General features: G+C 35.1%; 1 long non-coding RNA gene and 1 pseudogene across 1 annotated transcript in view; one reads left to right on the plus strand and one right to left on the minus strand.

Annotated features, from left to right (window-relative positions):
- The window catches only part of LOC138828796 (uncharacterized), a 188907-nt gene that overhangs the window by 78066 nt on the left and 88339 nt on the right, over window positions 1–22502 (plus strand). The gene's annotated exons all lie outside the window — the stretch shown is intronic.
- Window positions 7120–17077, minus strand: LOC138828782 (GATA zinc finger domain-containing protein 1 pseudogene; annotated as a pseudogene).

Here is a 22502-nt window from a genome sequence, read left to right on the forward strand (position 1 = left end):
GTACCTATGAGAGAAATCCTAAAAACAAATGCTGTTAACCATGAATAGAATATTATTAAAAGGACTGATTTGATAGAGAACTGAGCCTTTATATTAGCATATTAAATTAATCTTTGAGCATTCTCTAGGTGAGCCTTAATCTGCCTAAGATCTTGTAAAGAGAGTATGTGGTATACTCAAATCTGATTTTTGTGCTCATTCAGACTTTGTTTCCTCAGAATTGGAAGGGAAGTATATTCTAACTTCAGCCATGGCTTTTAAGAAGTGATTATTTTTCAAAGCAAGAAGGCCATTGCTGCCAGGACCTTCCTTCTGGGGGGTCTTGTTTTAATTTATTTCAGGCTTTAAGGAATATTATGGCCAATCCTCAGCAAAAGGTTTTATTTTATGCTCTGGAAATCTTAACTTTCCCAGTGCTTCATGTCATATTTGCTTCTTTTTTTCTTTATTTGTCTAGCAAATGTTTTTCGTTCTCTCAAAATTTTTGGTATTGTGTCATAATTAGAAGAAGCAATTGACCAAGGGATATCTTCTTAAAGTATATCTTGCCTGACCCAATTCCTGTGTTCCCTTTTCTGTGATTCCTGGCCACTGTGATGTGAACTCCTTTAACTTACCATTTATTTCCCTGGTTGATTAATTAACATCTCCAAAATTAGGAACCAATATAATATTTTTCCATCTTAAGTGATTGTATGATGCATTTGATCACAGTGAAGAGACAAGTAGTTAATATAGAAAATTGGTAGCAAAAGTGGGGTTGTTGCTGCAGGTCTAACTGATGATGTGCTTCAGTAATCTTTGGAATTGTTTTGTAGAAGGTATTTTAAATAGTTTTGAGTGGTTAGCTAGAGTCTCCTTCATATATATATATATACATATATATATATATATATATATATGTATATATATATATATACATATGTGTATATATATATATATATATATATATATATATATGTATCCTTTATATATAAGTTTGGCTGCCAGCCAAACTTAGTGGGTAAATCTGTTAGAATCTAAACAAATCAGACTACAGATAGAAATGTGGATAGTAAAAATTCATTTGTTTCATATGTAAAAAGGACACTATTAGAAATTGTATTTTAACATCATCTTAAACAATAGTTTCCTTTTTGCACCTTCCCAAACACTTACTGCCTACTGTATTGATAGTCCGGCAGATCTGGACACTATAAGACTATGCTAAAGACCTTGGTGTTAATTTTAACAATAATCAAATTGATGAGATTCTGGGAAACTTTGAAAGTGTGGATGAAATACAGTTTGGGATGTGAAATGGCCAACAGATTTTGGGAGCAAAAATTTTGGGGTAGTGTATTACAATGAATATAAATGATTAATCACATACTCATATGTTAAGAGTTTTGAAACCCTGAAATTTAGTCCCCCTAACTCAACAAAATTGTACTAGTAATGAGATCTGGGTTTCATAAATAAAGAAATAAATGTGTACTAATTACTTCCAGGCAAAATGTGGACCCATGGGCTGTCCCCAAGCACAGTCTAGTGGGTTAGGAGTTAAAGGACATTTTTAAAATAGAATATCCTTTTACTTTTGTGAACATTTTAGAATTTTATTGAACATTTCACATTAATTTCAATCCTCACACATTTGTACAACAAACTTCATTATTAACATGTTTATTTATGTGTAATTTTGATCAGAGTGACCTTATTTTGTGATATGAAGGTTAAACAATCTTTATAGTTTAATTCTTTGTTGTACCGAGTGTTCTTTTACTTCCAAGTTCAGTAAAATAAGGAGTTTTATGGGAGTTTTAAAGACAATCTTGAATTCTTTCATATGAAGGATGGGACAGGGAGATAAAGAGGAAAACTATATATTTAAGATTTATGAAAGAACAATATAACAGTTTGCTAAAATTATAGCAGTGACCGTATAAAGGTGAATTTTACTGTATGATCTGAGAGTTAATATTAGCAATTAAGTTTGGGGAAATAAGAGCTGTGTATTGGCAATATCTTGGCTATCATGTAACCTCAGACATGCTTAGAAATTTAAGTTATTCCAAAGTTAATGGATGTAGCTTTTTTTGTTTTGTTTTGTTTTGTCAATCGTGGTGCCTGAACGCAGGCCTGAGCACTGTCCCTCAGCTCTTCAACTCAAGGCTACTACTCTACCACTTGAACCTCAATGCCACTTCTAGAATTTTTATTTTTGGGCCCGGTCGTGGGGCCTGAACTCTGGGCCTGGGCGCTGTCCCTCAGCTCTTTAGCTCAAGGCTAGCGCTCTACAACTTGAGCCACACTGCCACTTACAGCATTTTTCTTTTTGCTTATGTGGTGCTGAGGAATTGAACCCAGGGCCTCAGGCATGCAAGGCAAGTGCTCTACCACTGAGCCACCTTCCCAGCCCCACTTCCAGCATTTTCTGTGGTACTGTGGAATCAAACCCAGGGCCTCATGCATGCAAGGCAAGCACTCTACAACTGAACCACCTTCCCAGCCCCTGATACAGCTTTTTGATATGTTTGTTACCTGATAGGTTCTGACATTGTGAAAGAGCCATTGATGTTTCTGACATCATTTGCTCAGAATAGATTGGTGAACTAAGAATTTTATCCATGTAGAATTAATTCAACTGTTCAAAAAATTTAAAACAATTGGACATGCCAGATGATTTATGATATATTACAAACCTTTAAATTATTATCACAACTCTCTACACAACACCAGATCATAATTAGGAGAAACTTACACCCAAATCAGGTCCTATACTCTTCATATTTACTACTAAGTCTCAACAGAGAAAACACTATGAGGCACAACCTAAAACCAAGGCAAACTGGACCTTAAATAACTACATGTGAAATCAAATTCAGGAAAATAGAGATAATTTTCAGAGAAAAGTTCCTTTCTTAGAGTAACCAACAAAGAAATATGCAAAATGAGAGCTATAGAAACATGAAAAAAATTTCAAAAGCCAAATGAGATACAGATCAGAAATAGCTTCATAATATCAGTGAATAATAGGCCTGACATATAATTAGCAATAGAAATTCAGAAGAAAAAATAAGCACACACATATTTTTAGTGTACAGTATCCCTGATAAAAGCCATAGTATCACTAAGAAAATCCATAGTCCAACAAAAATAGGAAAATTTGCTGTAATAGTGACCCAATATCATTGAAGGTAGAAATAGTCTCAACATTAAATTTGTACTAATAGTATTAAAAAAGATGGCCAATAAAATATGTAAAATTGTTTAATGTAGATTAGCAAAAATATAGTACCTAACACATTTCCTACTCCTGTGAAATTATTTATATATAGATTATGGGAGCCCTTGGAAAAATAAATACCTGGAAGTGTAACACATTAAAAAAAGTTTTGCAAACTAATAGATGATAAATATTAACAGTACAGTGGAGAAAACTAAACAAGGCAGTAAACTCCCATGTGTCTTTCTTCATTTAGAATAATTCATTCATAATTTTTTTAAATGCTAGAAAGTAATACTTAACACTGACATTGTAGAAAGATCCATCAATGCTTCTCACATGGTTTGTTCAGGATAGATTGGTATAATTAGAATTCCATCTTATTGTACAATAAGTTTAATTAAACAATTGTCAAAAAATTGGGGAATTGCTTTGTAATACTTATAGTGAATTAAATTTCCATATGATAAACAATATTACTTATAATACTCCCACTAGCTATTTCACAATAGTGTATTCAATAGTATTCTTCCAAAACTAATTCATCTTCTCTTATATAGATAATATAATAATGAGCAAGACAGGGAAATATTAGCAGCATAAAAATGCAAGTTATCGAGGAATTTAGAAAGTGAATGTGAATTATTGAGGGAATGAAAATCAGACAATATACCACTTGCAAACTTTTAGTAGTTACATGGTCATCATATTTCAGAGATACACCAAAGACAGTGACTGACAAATCTATGGCAATTGAGGCACTATATCTAACCAGGAAACAAAAGCCAGACAAACTACTACATATAATACTGCAAAGAAGTCACAGTACTTCACAGGGAGAGCAAAATAACAATATGCAGTAAGAACATATATCTTTTCCTTCCAAACAGAACTCTACATTATGCAACATTTATGGCTCAATTGAAATTAGATATCATGATGGCACAAGATTATGGCCCCAGGTCATTAAGGACCAAGAAAATAATTTCTTCCAGAAGGGTTACACAGAAGAGAATTTCCACATACATCAAAAAGTACATATTTTTGACAAATATATTTGGCTAGCTTTGAGTTATTAAACAATATGGATGCTGAGTGTTGATGCTTCATGCTTATAGTCTTAGCAACTCAAGTTGATGAGATTTGAGGATCTAGGTTCAAAGCCTGCCCAGGGCAGGAAAGACCATTAGACATGTATCTGCAATTAATTGCCTGAAAACTGGAAGTGTAGCTGTGGCTCATTGTGATAGAACCCTAGCCTTGGAAAATGCTCAAGGATAGTGCCCATGCCCTGAGCTGAAACTCCATGCTGATCAAGATAAAAACGAGCGAGACTTATTACCATATGATGTATGGTACCTTTGCTCCAGTACATAGAGCTGCGTCCTGAAGAGTTTGCTGCTATCCAGATTGATCAAAACCTGGTTAGCTAAAAAGCTGGGCACTGGGGGCTCATGCTTGTAATCCTAGCTACTGAGGAGGCTGAGATCTGAGAATCTTGGTTTGAAGCCCACATGGGCAGACAAATCCCAGAGACTCTTATCTCCAATTTACCAGCAAACTGTCAAAAGTAAAGGCATGATTCAAGTGGTACAATACCAAGTGTGAGTTCAAGCTCATATACTGACAAAGAAGTGTCTGCCTGGAAATGGTGGACACAAAGATGTGATGCTAGCTTGAAAGGTCCAGCCAGGGCTCCTCATAGAGGAGAAGATACACAAGATGAAGAGGGAATTGCCGGAAATTGTTCCGAGGGCAGAACATATCCACCCCAAAACTGGGAAATGGGGTCCTGCCTGGTCAAAGACCCCCCATCAGGGCTGATTGAGCTGTATCAGCCGGGAGTGAGACTTGCCAGAATTCGTTCTGAGGGCAGAACATATCCACCCATAAACTGGGAAATGGGGTCCTGCCTGGTCAAATAACCTCCCTAATCCCTGGTTGAGATGGGTTAGCCCCCGTGGCCCAAGGATAGCAGCATGCCCCAAACCTCAGGATGTCACATGCCTCATGGAGTAAGGCACCTCACTGGCTGCACGACATGCAGAAATCATTGCTGTGGTACTTGCACTCAGTATGTAATTGAGCAACAGGCGGTATATATTTACAGGCTGTCACAGATGGTGAAGCCTTGTGATCACACAAATGGACACATAATGTTTATGAAATCAGTGGCAAAGATCTTTAGAATTAGAAGAATTTAGAATTAGAAGAAGCTCACAATATGTAGCATAATGATCATATTCAAATTGGCCTAACAAATTTATAATTCAGAAAATAACTACAGCAGCCAGTTAGTTATATTAACACAAAATATTAAGGTAGAGAGCCAAATATTAAAACCTACAGTGACACAAATAATCACAGATGTACACTTTCATCTAGAATACACAAAAAGGGGAAGATGGCACAAGTAAAATTCCTAAGCTGCCAAGTATTAATATACAAAGGAAAGAAAGCAAAGGGACAATGAATAAGGACCATAAGGTAAGATCACACCATAGGAGATTTCAACAATACATAGTACGTATGAGCACCTGTGGAGGACAGTAAGAATAAGAAGAGTAGCTGGCATAAGATCAGAAGTAAGGATGTGAGGGAGACAAAACCTTACTGATAAAATTGAAATTTAAATAGAATAAAGTCATAAAAAACATTACATAATAGGTGCACACATCTAATTCAATAATAAAATAGTATAATAGATATAAAATATGTACGTCATATATAGAAAACATTGTATAGAATAAAATTTCAATAGAAGAAGTTTACATACAAATCAGGTACATTTAATTATTAGGAACATGTATAGAAAGCTTTAATATTTTATGTATAAGGGAATTAGAGTAATTATCAGAATTTCCAGCTTTACAGATAAACTTTCTTCAGGCCTATTTTAATCTGAATTAGAAATAATCATTAAAGGAAGCCCACACTACTTTTTTTATTGTTGATCAAGGCAATATTTTATTTGATTAAACCTTTGAGGAGAAGTCTAAAACTGAATATTTTGTAGTTATATAAAAATATAATCCATTTTTTGAGTTTCTGGTAAATTATGAAGAAAAACAGATCGTGCCTACTCCTAATGATCTCTCAGAAATTGCATCCTTTGCCTGGGAAGATACACAAACAGAAAGCTAACATTCACCTTCAAATACATTTTGTTTTCTCTATGTCATGACTTTTTGTGGCATGAATCAAGCAATACAATGCCAAGTGTGAGGTTCAAGCCCATGTACTGACAAAGAAATGTCTGCGTGGAAATAGTAGACACAAAGACGGGATGCTAGCTTGAAAGGGCCAACCAGGGCTCCTCATAGAGAAGATACAGAAGAGGGAGAGAGACTTGCTGGAAATTGTTCTGAGGGCAGAACATATCCACATAAAACAGGGAAATGGGGTCCTGCCTGATCAAAGAACCTCCATCATGACTGGTTGAGCTGAATCTGCCCCATGTGAGACTTGGCAGAATTTGTTAACAATTACTAGGTCATTGGGAACACACTTTTTAGTTTCCCATATAAGAATTTTATGGGCTGAGCTCTGGTGGCTCCTGTAATCCTAGCTACTTAGCAGCTGAGGATCATGGTTCAAGGCCACGCCAGGGAAGAAAGTCAATGAGATTCTTATCTCCAATTAACCACTAGAAAACTGGAAGTGGAGCTGTGGCTCAAATTGGTAGAGTACTAGCCTTGAGCAAAAAGAGCTCAGAGACAGCACCTAGGCCTCATGTTCAAGCCCCACGACCGACCAAAAAAAAGCAATTCGTGGAAAAAGTTATCTTCTTCAGAATTGTATAAATATAAGAAAATAAAAAATCCACTTTTGGGATTTTTTTGTTTGTTTTGAACCCAGGGTTTTAGGCATGCTGGGTAAGGGATATATTACTGAGTTTCCCAGCCTCAGTTTTAGTTGTAACTACAAGTGTTTGGTAACTGTCTCCTAATCATTATTGCAGGAATAGATCCAACATGAGTCCATACATAGCCCTTTTCTGGTCTGGTGGAGACAGTGGGAAATGGTGGTGACCTTGACTTGAAATACTCAGATGGTGCATGACAAACAAATTCCAAGTATTCCATCTTCCTGGGAAGGTCTTCCTCTGGCCATATGGTATAAGACACAGGATCAAACTGATCTGTGGGGTTAGAGAGAGTGGGAATGAGCTACATCAGTGCTGCGCTCTTCTCTCAATACTGGTCATAGATAAAACCCCTGATCTGAGCATAGTAGAGCTTTCCATGTTGATTATCAATCACAGAAACATCATCACCATTTTGGTAATATACTCCGTTGTAGAACATTGATTTTGCAGTGATGATGGTGGAAACAGACTCAGGAGCTCTGATGGGATTTTTTAATTTAAAAATATGTCTTCAATCTTTACTAGCCATACAACGGAAAAGGGTCTCATATCTAAAATATACTTGGAACTCAAAAAATTAAATCCCCCAACAACAAATCCTCAAATAAACAACTGCCCAATAAATAAGTGGGCTAAAGACTTAAAGAGAAACTTCTCTGAAGAAGAAAGAAGGATGGCCAATAGACACATGAAGAAATGCTCAACATCCCTAGCCATAAAAGAAATGCAAATCAAAACAACATTGAGATACCACCTCACTCCAGTTAGAATGGCAAAAATAAAAAACTCTAACAACAACAGATGCTGGAGGGGATGTGAACAGAATTTTGGGCATTTACCCAAATGTTTACAAACAAGACCACACTAAAGCTACCAGCACAACTATATTTATTGCAGCATTATTTACCATAGCTAAGATATGGAACCAACCCATATGCTCTTCAGTAAATGAATGGATCAAGAAAATGTGGTATATATACACAATGGAATTCTATGCCTCCATCAGAAAGAATGACATTGTCCCATTTGTTAGGAAATGGAAAAACTTGGAAAAAAATTTTATTAAGTGAAGTAAGCCAGGCCCAAAGAAACACAGGTCCCGTGGTTTCCCTTATTTTCAATATCTAGTATATGTATGAGTCAAGCAAAAAAGATTAGATAATGTGATGGTAGGAAAATGATTAGGTAATGTGATGGTAGGAAAATGAACACTTAGATATGTATTTTAATGTTTTTTTTCTTCTTTCATTCATGTGTTTTCAACGCATTTATAAGATAATTTCTTTGTTGCTTTGTATGTCCCTCCCCCACAGTATTACCCCTGCTTTAATTATATTTGATGTCAGTATAACTTGTGGAGGAGATGGGGAAAAACAAGTCGTTTATGGATTCAGATGGACCTGTTGCAACAATGAGAAGTACAAATTGTCATGTCAAAAACGAGCTTTACAATGTCGGTGGGGGGAAAAGGGGGAAGGATTGGGTGGGGGAGAGTGGTGTTGCTTGGAAGGGAAGTGAAGGGCAAACAAAGGAGGAGGCTGCAATGCTTGTTAAGAAATGTATGCATTATCCTGCCCATGTAATTGTAACCCCTCTGTACAGTATGTTCACAAATAAAATTAAAAAAAATAAAATAAATAAAAATAAAAATATGTCTTCACCCTTTTCCTTTAGTGGAAACTTTCTTTCTGGCAGCTTTTTAAATAAATGAATAAATAGAAATAATCAGAAACAAAATAATACAGTACCTTATATGGTGCTTCTCAATGAAAATAGATTAACTCACAGTAAGTTTTGGTGGTCCAAGAGGTGAAAATAGCTATGGAGCAGCATTATCAAAATGAGCATTAAAACAAAAAAATAGTCAATGATTTCAACCCAAATGACTAGATTCACAAGTGAAGTAATCTTTGGCCATACTGAAATCCACTGCCCTCTGGATTACTGTAGCTATAATAGCAAGCAGCAATGTCACATCCTGAACAGAATTCAGTAAGATTAGCATCTGCATTTTTTTAGTACAACTCTAGCATTCATGTTTGTCTGAACACTAAGCTATGATAAAATTGTGATGAGCTATCAGCCTTGTGATGTCATACGCACACAAATTTATGCCAGTATAACTATCACATGTTAATAGTCTTATTCTCTAAGGCATCTTATTGCCCCACTCTTACTATTGAACCTGTACCTAAAATGCAGTCACTAACTCTTCAGTGACTAACAAAACGAAATGTAGCATAGATAGAAAGCACCTTTGCCATATGGTTCCCGCATGGATGGAATCTGGTAGATAAACCACATCACAGTTGGCAAAAATTTCTCCATAAAAGTTGAGTGTATGACATGTGATTCACACTGTGTTCAAAGTATAAAAAACTACTTGACACCAGAAAACTTGGACGAAATTGGACAAAATTCCAATTCATATAAATTAGAATGAAAAGAAATTGGCTTCTGTATAAACATATATATGTTTATACATATACAGTGAGAAATAGAAACATGGCAACCTCATACCCTAGGTCAGTTATTGCATGTGTGGCATACCAAATTTAATTGGCATATAAAGATATTCAATCCATGGAGCCATAGCAGAAAAATGAGTTTGGAGAAATATACACAATTATAAGCAGTTTTGGCATCTTAGAGTAAATATGAGCTCATGGTGGGAAAATGTTTTTTTTCCATTCTAGTCCTCTTAAGGCACGAATAAAATAATTAAGAAATTTAAGATATTAAAAAAATAGCAGCTAATAATGCTTGATATGAAATGTATTCATTACCATATTCATGTAACTGTAACTCCTCTGTTCAGTATTTTTACAATCAAAAACCAAAAGAATGAACAAAGAAACAATAAAAGAAATTAGCATGCCATTGAAAATGTTGAATAAATACAGAGGATTTTATGTAAGGGGATTCAGTATCTAGGTACAGATGATAGGTAGCACCTAAGCTACCTCTCTCCCTCATAATCCAGAAAATGTTGCTGGCTGGAATCTCAAAATGAACTCTGTGCTCTTTGCAAAGAAGAAATTCCCTGTCACATAATCTTCAGTGAGACTCAGGGAGGGAAGGGAGGATACAATTCTCAATCACTGTGATGATAACGAATTGATACCCTTCCACTCCTCGTTTTTCCAAAGTGCTTGTTATATTTATTCCTGAACTTGAGTCTTGATTTCTGAGTTATAATCCTAGCTCTAGAAAATGTGTCCTGCTTTCATGCAGCAGGTATAGAGCAAATGGTAATGGAATAGATTAATTTATATATTCCATTCACAAATGTCTTGCTACCTCTTTACTTGAAGTTTTCTTTTGGTTAAGTCATGTGAGTCCAAGGATGTAATTGTGCTATATCTTTACTGAGGTTGTTTATGAAGAAGATGACCATTTGGATTTTTAGTCACTAGAAGCAGGAAAAGGATTATATTTATTAAGGCAATAGGTGAATTGAGAGTGAATCAATGTACTGTGGGGTAGAAGATGAAGTGAACTTTTTGAGTGAGCTGTTGGAGGAGTTTATTTTCCTTCAGTCGCTGGATAAGTTCTTGCTAAGCAGTAGATAATATTGGTTATTTAATAATATTAGTTTATCTTATATGTTGAGGTAGGAAGCAAGAACTGAGAATGAGAAATACTGGTGGCAACTTTTAATAACTTATAATAGTATTTTTAAGTTAAGATAAGTAATACTTTATCTTACCAAGCTGCATTAATTTTAATGTTTGCTACACTGAGTAAAAGGCCAACTGATTAAAGAACATTTGTGCATTTAGTGCTTTTCATACATATTTTCAATGGGCCTTCTAGAAAATTTATGACAATTTATATTACTCTCAGTAATACATGAATTTATTTCATTTGATTAAAAATATGTTTTATTTTGTCTTTTGTGCCAGTACTGGGGAGGAAACTCAGGGCCTTACTGGTGCTTTGTAGTTTATTGTCCTCTACAACTTGAGCTATAACCTCTACTTGTAGCTTTTTGGTGTATAATTAGAAATGAGAGTCTTAAGGACATTCTTGCTTGTGCTGTCTTTGAGCTAAGACCCTCAGCCTTCTGAGATGCTATGATTAAAATTGTGAGCCACTACTGTAGATTAGAAAGATTTCATTTTAGTGAGTTTTGAAAAACAACTAAAAAAAATTGTAGTATTCATTTTGCTGCCTGCAGACTTGTATCTAAAGGCTTTAAAACCTTTTAAAAAGTTTATGATATTAACTATCAAATGTATTGCAAATTAATTTTTATAAACCATAAACATATCTGTTGGGTTTTTGTCCATCTCATGGAAGATGGACAAGGTCCGAGGACAGGTAAGTGGGCCACTTGCCCATTCCCCAGCCTCCCTTAGCCTCAGAGACAGACAGATGCAGCAGGGAGTCAAGTCAAGCAGGAATTTATTATCACACAACAAACATTTTTAAAGCAAAAAAAACCTGCATGGCATAAAAGGGGAGGAAAAGGAACTAACCAATCACTGTAGAGGTCACCCTATCATGCATATAAAAATGATTTTTTCAAATATTTTTTGGTGTTTTCTTACTTTTTATTTTTGTGTTTTGCTTTTAGATTTTTCCCTGACACCAGTTAGAAAACTTGATGTCTGTTTTCTTAAAATGCTTTCATGACTTCATTTAAACTATATATGAATTTATTTATATTTTAGCTATGAAATACAGATTTAAATGTAGTACCTTTCCTATTATTGCCAGCAACATACTAGTTATTTGTTGAGGTGTGCTTTATGTTAGAACTGGAGCTCAATGCAGGATCTCATTTCCTCAGCTTCTTTGTTCAAATCTGGAGTTCTACAACTTGCATCACAACTTCAGTTTTTTGCTGTGCAATTGGAGTAAGAGGTCTGATTGACCTTCTGGCTGTCTTTGAACTGCAGTCCTCATATCTCTGTCTCCTGAGTTATTAGGATTGCATGTGTGAACCTCCAGTAGCTGGCTAGCAGTTAGGTATTGTTATTAGCATTATTTTCTCTCTAGTTGAAACCACATATTTTACAAAATAGGAAAATTGATTGAGGGCTTTGCCTCATTTCACTTATTTTCTCTTTATTTTGGTTTATTTTTCCTACCACTGAGTTTACGGATCCCTAGGTTGGATAACTTGATAAAAATTGATAAAAATCAATAGTCTTGCTGACTTCTTATTCCCTCTCCTGGTCCAGAGAACTGTTAGCATTCTTCCCCCTCTATGTACTTTTCTACTTTGACTTTCTTCTGAGTGGTTTTTTGGTTATATGCCAAATTTAATCTTCCCTTATTCCCCTTGAGAATCTGTTGCTATGTTATGTGTCCCTGAGTTATTACTTTTATTTTTTCTTTGAGTTGATCACATACAAACTTTTTTATTCTTATGTTTGTTTGGTTTTGTTTTCCCACAGAATTTTATTATTTTAGCACAGGCTGTCCATAAACACTCAATTGTTCTGCCTTAGCACCCAGCATGTTGAAAATAAGAAGCATTTGTCACCATGCATAGTGGTTTCTTATTTGTATTTTTTATTTTCATGCTTGTTGTGTACTTATTTACCAATTTTTGTACATATCATACTATTGTGTTAGAATCAAGGACTTTTTAAAATACAGGATATGACATTTTTAGAACTTTAGTGTTGTTTGAATTCATTTTCTGTGTGTGTGTGTCATGGATCATCTCTTAAATATATGTACAAATCTTCTTACTTTTATTGTCATTACATCACTCAATATTCAATTTACTTTAACTCAAGTACATGAAATTTGTTCATGATTTTTCCTGTACCCTGTAACACTTATAGAATCTATCCTGTACCCTTGACTTTTGAAAAAAATAAGTAATTAGTATAAATATATGAATTTTCCTGAGAGACTTCCTGTTCTGGAAGGTTATAATTCACAGAGTCGGAGTAGTTCAGAGATGAAGGGGAAGTTCTGTTGGAATAATTGGAAGTATTTTACAATATAGGTTGGGAAGTATTGAGAGTTGGTATTTACAGCACAGGTTAGTGGGGAGATGAAATGAGTTATTCAGGGGAGGGGAAAGGTATCTAATGTTGTATTGACCCCGTATTGTGAAACTGTGGAGAAAAGAATAAATGCATACACAGATGTTTAGGTGCAAACTTCAATAATAAGGAGTCTGAGGAATGACAAGGAAAAAAGAGAAAGGATAATAGAAGAAGAGAAAGAAGTACATTAGCCAATAGGACATTCAGAAACAGGAAATAGATGGCTGAAATAAAAAACACAGCAAAGGAAATAGAACAGAAAAACAAATGATCATATTTTGAGCAGATTATTAGAAGGTGGTTTGTTATTGATAAAAATTAGGGAATGGAGGTGGGAGATACATGAGTAATATATATTACTGTATACAGGGATTGAAACTCAGATATGATAGCAATAATTGTTGGGAAATATGGTTCTGATAAGATGATTTCCATTAAAGAAGTGTGAAAAAAAAAGGGGGGGGGAAAGTGTGGTGATATGAAGCTCAAGGATTAAATGGAGAAGATTGATTGGTAAGATTCTTATCTCTAAAACCACCAGAAAACCAGAAGTAGAGCTGTGGCTCGAAGTAGTAGAGCATCATCCATGAACAAAAGAGGTCAGAGACAGTGCCCAAGCCCAGAGTTTAAAACATGTGACTGCAAAAAAAAAAGAAAGAAAGAAAGAAAAAGAAAGGAAGAAAGGAATAATTGGTGGCTATTATATTTCAGATACAATCATTTCCCTTAAGAAGAGCAAGGAAGAAAAAATGGGGATAAGTGTGGTATGATTGAAAGTTGAATCACCTCCTTCTGATTTACAACTTGGAGAAACCAGAGATAATCTTATACAGATTAATAGCTATTAGGCTTACAAAGAGTAATTTTAAGAATCTTTAGCTGTAGCTTTCCTTGTTAAACCAGACTCTAGAAGATAGTGTACTGTCGTTCTCCAAAATACTTTTCCTATAGTAGTTGCTGTCAGTGGTCTTTTCAGGCTGTTGTAAGATGGCTGCCCATTCTCCTCTTTAGGTTTCTGGGATCCCTTAACTTTTTACACAGTTGGGATCTACAGCCCAATTTGAAAGAGGATTAACTTGTAGAAACTATGGTTCAGATGTGATGGTTTCCATTTTAAAAAGAAAAAGAGAAAGAAAACAGAGAGGGAGGGTGCAATATGGAAGTCAAGAATACTACATAGATGGTTGATTGGTGTGATTGATAAGTCTGGCAACGAACAAATAGACCACACAATACGTTTGAACCAATAAAGTGTCAATGACTGATTGTCTTTCATACAGCAATTGTGAAGTCTTAGTTGATTTTATAATGTCTTCTCTGTACATTGCAACATGTTTAGTTTTGTTACCCTAAGAAGTCCTCTTAAGTGTACCGCTTAAAAATATTTGCTTTCTCAGAAGCAATTGCCATGTTTTGAGACAAGCAGCTGTTTGTCATAGAACTTAAGGTTTTATTTTGGTTGATAATGAGGCCTCAACTGACATAGGAGAACAGGTGTGTGTATGAATACAGTTACCCAGTGCTTTACTCTCAGCTAAATCTGTTAACTAATGAATGAATAAATGGCACTCTGAGTGGTAGCCATTGTGTTATATTTATTTTGATGGCAGAAGATGATATAATCATACTGAGTGGAACAACTGAAGAACCTTTCAAGAAGAGAGTAGCAAGTTTCCAGGTTTAGTAATTCTCTGTAGCCTATGGTTGGAGGTGATCACACAAAGTAGAGAGACATGATTCAGGAAAACTAGATAAGGGAAAGCAAGAGAACAATTTTATTCCTTTGACTTTTCTTATTAATCAGTTATTAAAGAATTTAAAAGGAGTAATAATTTATGCTATACATGTGATTTAAAAGTGTTTATATATATATATATATATATATATACATATATAATACACACAACATTTTCATTATCCGTTCAGAAAGCATTGGGCGGTTTGATTTCCTTGGTTATAGAAAACTGTGAAAAAAGAAACATAGATGTTCAAGAGTCTTTACTGCAAACTGACTTGTAATATTCAGGATAGATGACCAAAAATGGTATTGCTTGATCACAAGCTAGTTTTATGTTGAGTTTTTAGGAATATTTAATCTGTCTTCCTGAATATTACACTACATTCATTCCCACTAACAGTATAATAAAGCTCCTTTTTCCTCAACTCACAACCAGCATTTATTTTTTGTATACTTGATATAGGATGCTTTCACAGGGGTAAGATGAAATCGCAATATTACTTTGATTCATATTAAAATGAGAATTTTGAGCATTTCCTCATGTCTTTATTGGTAATTCTTTCTTCTTTTTGTGAGAAATTCTGTGATTTCTTTGTCCAATCATTGGTTTACTGAATTTAGGACAGCTTAGTTTGGGAGTGCCTTGTCTATTGTGGATATTATGCCCTTGTCAGATGTATAGCTGATAAAGATGTTCCATTTTGAGATCTTATGCCCAGATAAGGATTCCCAAAGACCACCAAGGAACTGATTCTGATGCAAGCACACGAGAGTCATTTATTGCAAGCTCCAGCCTGGACTCACAACGGGCACCTGTGGAGCAGGTCAGAGTTGAGAGCCCTGACTTCTCAGTTTAGCAAGGGTAGGGGGGTTCCAACTTAAGGGTTATATGATTGGTTGAAATTTACTGAGTGAATCTTGTAACAATCTTATTGGCTGGCGTGCATGAGCTAAGTTGTTAAGCAGCAAACTATGTTAACTATGTTATCTTAAGAAACATCTGGAGCTTTAGGTACCTTCCTGTCATCCACTGATGGCTATTGCTAGGCTGTAGCTAGGGCAGAATGTTATTAGGACATTTTGCAGTTTTTCCAGGAACCTGAGTTCATACTTTCAGTAAAAGTCCTCACATTGGATACTTTCAGTAAAGGCCTTTACAATGGATACTTTCAGTAAAGGACTTCAAAAGTCCAGAATGGCTGTACTTTGGCTATCAGTACATTGATTTTTTTTTCTTGATTAAATACAAACTTTGCTGTACAGAAATTTTTTGCCTTGTTACAAAATGATTTCTCAATTATCAATAAGCTGAACCCCTGGTCTGTATTCAGAAAGTTCCTTCCTAATATGCCAGTAGTTTTAGTGTTCCTCCTAACCAGTCTTGTATTTGTTTCAAGATTTTAGGTCTTAAATTGAAGTGTTTGTTCCATTTTGAGTAGACAGTGTGACAGTCAAGAGATCCAGCTTTGGTTTTTTTACATATGGATGTGTTATAATGTGAATCATCCCAGAAGCCACATTTTCAAATATAAAATATTGGAGTCTTTATTATACAATTAGCAGGCTACAGGCAGACCTTGGTTACAAAGGCCTGCTGCACTCAACTACACAAAACAGAATTATGAAAAACGAGAGAGAGGAAGAAAAGAACAAAAACAATACCAGCAAGCTAATTCAGCTCTGATGGAGAACAATATTTGGGATTTTATGATGACCAGAGACAAGCCAGAAGACAGGACACAGGACAGGATCATGGAGACATGATGGTAGAGGCAGCTAGGCTGGTCTGGGCCTAAATAGGGCCCAAGCCCAGGGCAGGGCCACAGGAAATTCCCAGTCCCAGGCAATGGACTGACAGATTCATTAACCTCTCAGCCAAGTGCTGGCTACAGCCTCCATGGTTCCAGGCATGCCCATCACCTGGGAGGTAGGTGATGGGTGGGGGCATTTCCTTCCCCCAGCAAGAAGACAAGATGCTAGGTCCTGCCACCCAACCTTGTAACCAATAAGGTGCCAGCCATATTCAAATATCCAATTTTCCTAACACCATTGGTTAAAGATTGCCATTTTTTCCAACATGTACTTTTTACTACTTTATCAAATCCCAGATGCATGCAAGTATATGGGTTTATTAATGCGACTTCTAGTTTATACTACTGGTCTTCAAACCTATTTTTGTGCCAGTACCAATCTTACTTGCTACTGTAGCTCATTGTAAAGTTAAAGTTTTGGAATGTCATACCTTCGTTCATTATTGCTAATTTACCCAAAATTCCTTCTGTTGTTCTAGAACTTTCATTAGAATTTTTATATTGTCTTTATCTCAGTCAACAATGACATTGGGATTTTATGTATGTTGTACTGAATTTGTAGATTTCCTTTGGCAGTATGTCCATTTTCACAATAATAATTTTGCAAGTCTGAGAACTTGGAGGTATTTTCACTCCTAATCATTTCTTCAGTTTATTTCTTCAATATTTTATAGTTTTAGTTGTAGTGGTCCTTCAGCTGTTAATATATATATATATATATAATATATGTATATATATTATATATAATATTATATATATATATAATATATATACCAAGTAATCAATATATATATATATATATATATATATATATATATATATATTGATTACTTGGTATTTTAATTTACTTTTTTCAGACTATTACAAAGAGCATTTCTTTCCCAATTTAATCCTCAACTTCATTTTTTTTCATATATGGGAAAGAATGGATTTTTTTCTCTTTCCTTCCTTTACTTTTCCTTTCTTTTCCTTCTCATTTGCTGTAAGTATTCATTGGCTTCAGCACCTGAGAATGAGGGGTTTATCTAGGTCCTTCAGAAGTAAGTTTTTATCTGTTTATGAGGATAATTTCCTTACTTCTTTCCCTCTTTGGGTTCCTTTTGTATCATTTCCTTTTATTGCTGAGGTTAGGAATTTCAGCACTTTATTGGAAATTAGTAGAGAAAATGAATATCCTGTCTTTTTCCTGATATTAGAGGAAATATATATATATATATATATATATATATATATATATACATTCAGATATATAAGTATATATACATATAGATATATAGGTATATCTATATGTATATATGTTTGTAAAATGTGTTTGTTAATGGAAGACTTTATGTACTCTTGTTGTAAGGTATTCTCAATTATTGGGATTCAGAGATGCCACAATTTAGAAGGTCGAATTTGGAGTATTTATTAAAAAGCCAGCGACTGCATGGTGGACTCCTGTCTGAAAGACCAGAAGCCCAGAACAGAGCTAGCACATAGTTTCTAAAGACAAGGACGTGTACTTGAGGTGAAGACCAAATCTTAACAATCTAACAAAAGTGTCATTCATAAAACAAAACAAGCTAAATGAGGATATTATTCCTAATAATAGTGGTTATACAAAGGCAAAGTGAATATACTTATTCTTAATAAAATGGTTATACATAGGCAAAATAGGTGGGGATAGTTAACTCTAACAAAGTGATAATATATAGGTTAAATGATTAGGTGGGGATACTTAATTTTAATAAAGTGATGATTCATAGGGAAAATAAAGGACAATCAGGACCCCAATTACCTAGATGAAGTGGTAGTTTCCTGGAGCCCATGACAATTATTACAGTCCAAAGATTGTCCTCTATAACCTCTAGAGTTTGGAAAGTCCCCATCTATAATTAATAGCAAGATGCCAAGATGGCAGTCAAGTTACTTAGATTCATATCCATATTTCACTCTCACCAAAAAACCAGTTAACTAAAGAAGAGATTCACCTTAGATGTGAATAATAATAAAACAAAATGGGTTTTATTATTTTTTTTTATTTATTTTGGATTTTGTCAGTACTGGTAAGTCCAGGATTGTTTGTTGAATTGGTATTCCTCTATTAAGTGAATACATGTTGACCCCCATAATTTCTTCTTCATGGAACATTCATTCCATTTTTTATATGAGGTGATAATATTTTAGTCTCTTCTTACTGATTTTGACCTGCAATTGATTTCGTTATAAGTATAGTTACTCCTTAATTCCTGATGAGTTTGTTTGTAAGGTCTTTTTTCATCCATCCTCTCTGAATTTGTTTATATCTTGGATGATGAGGTATGGGTAGTATAGATGAGGAGAAGTGGCAATGAAGGGATGGAAATATATTTCAAAGAAAGGATTGTTAGGATGTGATTCAGATGTGATAGCTTCAGTTTAAAAATAAACAAAATAGAGACTAAAGAAGAGAGAAATCAAATATTAAATGGATTAAATGATTGGTGAAGTTAAACGGCCTTATTATAAATTACAATTTGGAAAAACCAGAGTTGAACAATTGAGTCAATAAATAAAACACAGAAATTTTGATGTTTTGGTTCTGGCAATATTGCCCTCTGTGTGTATTATAAACTTTAATTGAAACTTTAGGTGGAGGAAAGGACCTCTGATATTTTGCTGCTGGCTGGTGCTATGTGTCTATTCTTTGATTCAGCAGGGAGTTCCAAGCCTGTTTGGCAGAAACCATCTTCATTCTCATTCAAATGATTCCATTTCTTTGATTTATTTGAGCTGTTTTTCTCATAGACACAGATTTCCTAGAGTGTCCTAGTGATAAAGATTCACAGCCCTCTGGTCTTTCCTCTCAGGCAGGTATTCCCAAGCCTGCAGACCTTGGATAGTGTTTTCTCAATCTGCAACTGTACCTTTTTTTCTTTGTTAAATAATATGTGACATAGTGAATCTCTTTTCAACAAGATGTGCCTTTTTCTTATCTTTTGGTGTGCTCTATCTTCTTCGGGCTTCTGTAGGTTGGCTAAATTCTTTGTTTTATATAATCTGTACTTCAGTGGCAGGATTCATTCTATAGTTGGGCTTCGATGAGTGTATTTCCTCTGGTGGAGAGGAAGTTTTGTGGCTCTTATGAAACCACGTTCTATTGCTAAGATATTCATGTGGATAAAGTTCCACAGGATAAAAATGAAGTTTGGGAAATTTTAAAGCTGTTATTTTTGTGCAGGTAAACTGAAGTTTGGAAAAATATTGGAAGCTGTTATTTTTGTTAACCATTAGATTCAGGTTGTTAGAGACCTGCCCTATAATGCTGCCTCTCTTGGCAATGATTTCTCCAGGCCACTTTTTCTGAGAGGAGAGTGCAGCAAGTTTGTTTGTCATCCTCCTAGAAGGAAGGGTCTTTTAGGCAGATAGCATATAGTTTGTGTGTTGTCCTTTTGGAATACATTAAAACTGCAAATGACAATTTATATTAAGTTTCTTTTAATGGCAATTTGTAGCTTGATAGGCTCCAATCTCAAGCTTAACAATCAGGTTGAAACTAGAGGGACCAAATACCAGAATTATTGTATTAGATAGAGGTCTCAGGAAAGGTAATAGTCAAGGCAATCCAAACCAGGTATCTCTCCTGAGACCCATGTTGAGGATCTTACTGTCTAAGTTGATATGTGTTGTGGGGATTATTCTAGATGTTAGTTTGAACAAGATTTGTTCTGACATCCCTTTGACATGCCCTTTGCCTGTATCCACATATCTGTATTTGAGAATTTTTAAAAATGAAATCATAGCTGCTAGGAAGTCAGTTTGTTACTGTAGATCTATAAACATTTGGACTAAGTAATTAGCTACAAATTATTGTTGACTAGATCACATGAAAAATGTCTTCTATTTCTTAATCTAGGCTTCATGGTATTTCAAGTTGTTAGCACCGTATATGGAAAGGAATATCTCAGGTTTTTTTTTTTTTTGTGGAGCCTTATTAATAGCTGGTGACAGAAAGACAAGGAATTCTATGCCTCCATCAGAAAGAATGGCATTGCCCCATTTGTTAGGAAATGGAAAGGCTTGGAAAAAATTATATTAAGTGAAGTAAGCCAGGCCCAAAGAAACATAGGTCCCATGGTTTCCCTTATTTGCAATATTTAATATATGTGTGAGTGAAGCAGAAAAGATTAGATAATGTGATGTTAGGTAAATGAAACCTAAGATATATATTCAAATTTTCTTTCTTTCATACGATTGTTTCTAACGCATTTATAAGATTATTTCTTTGTTGCTTTGTATGTCCCTCCCCCAGAGTATAACCCCTGCTTTTACTGTATTTGATGTCGGTATAATTTGTGGAGGGGAAGGGGAAAAACAAATCGTTTAAATAGCGATACAGGTAGACCCATTGCAACAAGGAGATTTGCAAGTCGTTATGTCGAAAACAAGCTTTACAACTTTGGTGAGAGGGGTGGGAGTGGGGAGGATTGGGTGGGGGGGGAGGATGGGAAGGAATAGGAAGGGGAAACCAAGGAGGAGGCTATAATGCTTGATAAGAAATGTACTCATTATCTTGCCCATGTAATTGTAACCCCTCTGTACAGTGTTTTCACAATAAAAATATATTATATACAAAAAAAAAAGAAAGGCAAGGGTACAAATTCCCATCTTGTTGGGGCGTAGACAGGCATCAGCATCAGGTACTATGCTTATAAATATTTTTCTCGACCTTTAGTTAATTTTGAAATTATAAGCACAAGTGACTTCACTTGGAGTATCACTTCTTACCTGAGCAGTTATTTCTTTCAAGTGGCTCTGTGTTGGCCTTTGATAAACTTTGTTCCCTTGATAAACTTTGTCCCATGATAAACTTTGATCTTTCTTGTTGCTGAGAAAGTATCCAGAAAGTGATTTTGTTCAGTGCTGTGATGAGATATCTCAGTTCATGTAATATTCTACATTTCAGTCAGAATACTAACAGGCCAGGAAGGAGAGAATCTGTCAATAAAACTGGCCAAATTGCAGCAACAGTATGATAAATAGAAATGACTCCCAAACAGGGATTACCTTGAACCCATTAAGTTTGAAAAGCTATCACTGCAATAGGGACTCATGGACAAAAGCTTGATTGGTGTGGTATAATTAATGTAAGGGTACCTGGTTGGTATCCTATCTTGTCAGCTTTGTATCCTAAAATGGGTTCATATAGAGGAACTAAAATATAAAGACAGCAACAATTAACAATATTTTTGGTTTTGTTTTGTTTTTTTGGTCCAGTCATGGGGCCTGAACTCTGGGCCTGGGCGCTGTCCCTCAGCTCTTCAACTCAACGCTAGCGCTCTATCACTTGAACCATAGCGCCCCTTCTGGCTTTTTTTCTTTTTTCTTTTGTGGTGCTGAGGAATCAAACCCAGGGCCTCGAGCATGCAAGGCAAGTGCTCTACCACTGAGCCACCTTCCCAGCCCCATAACAACAGTTTTTACATACTTAGTTGTATGATGATCAATAAAAGATCCTGAGATAGATGTCACTTGATTGAATATTGACTGAGGATACAGTTTTTCAAGTAGTCAAAAGATTGATATCACTCAATAGTACACAAGAAATTACTTTGATAATATTTTCTAAGTCACTTTGGAATATTTGTAAGAACTCATTTGCTTCATAATAATATGACCTAAGTAAGACCCATGGACAATTATTTGAATTATAGCCAATCTAATCACATGTAATTATTTTGTAAGTTCTATCTATCTATTTACCTATATTTGAAAACATACTCCCCTACCCTTTATTATCTCCTTGAACTTTCTGGGGTTTGTCTTAATTCTTATAGTAAACTTACTCTTTCGTGATTTTTTTCTTTTTTTCTTTTTGTCAGTCATGGGGCCTGAACTCTGGGCC

The sequence above is a fragment of the Dipodomys merriami genome, unplaced genomic scaffold (assembly GCF_024711535.1).
Source record: "Dipodomys merriami isolate MVZ:Mamm:240054 unplaced genomic scaffold, mDipMer1.0.p SCAF_164, whole genome shotgun sequence".
Taxonomy (NCBI): domain Eukaryota; kingdom Metazoa; phylum Chordata; class Mammalia; order Rodentia; family Heteromyidae; genus Dipodomys; species Dipodomys merriami.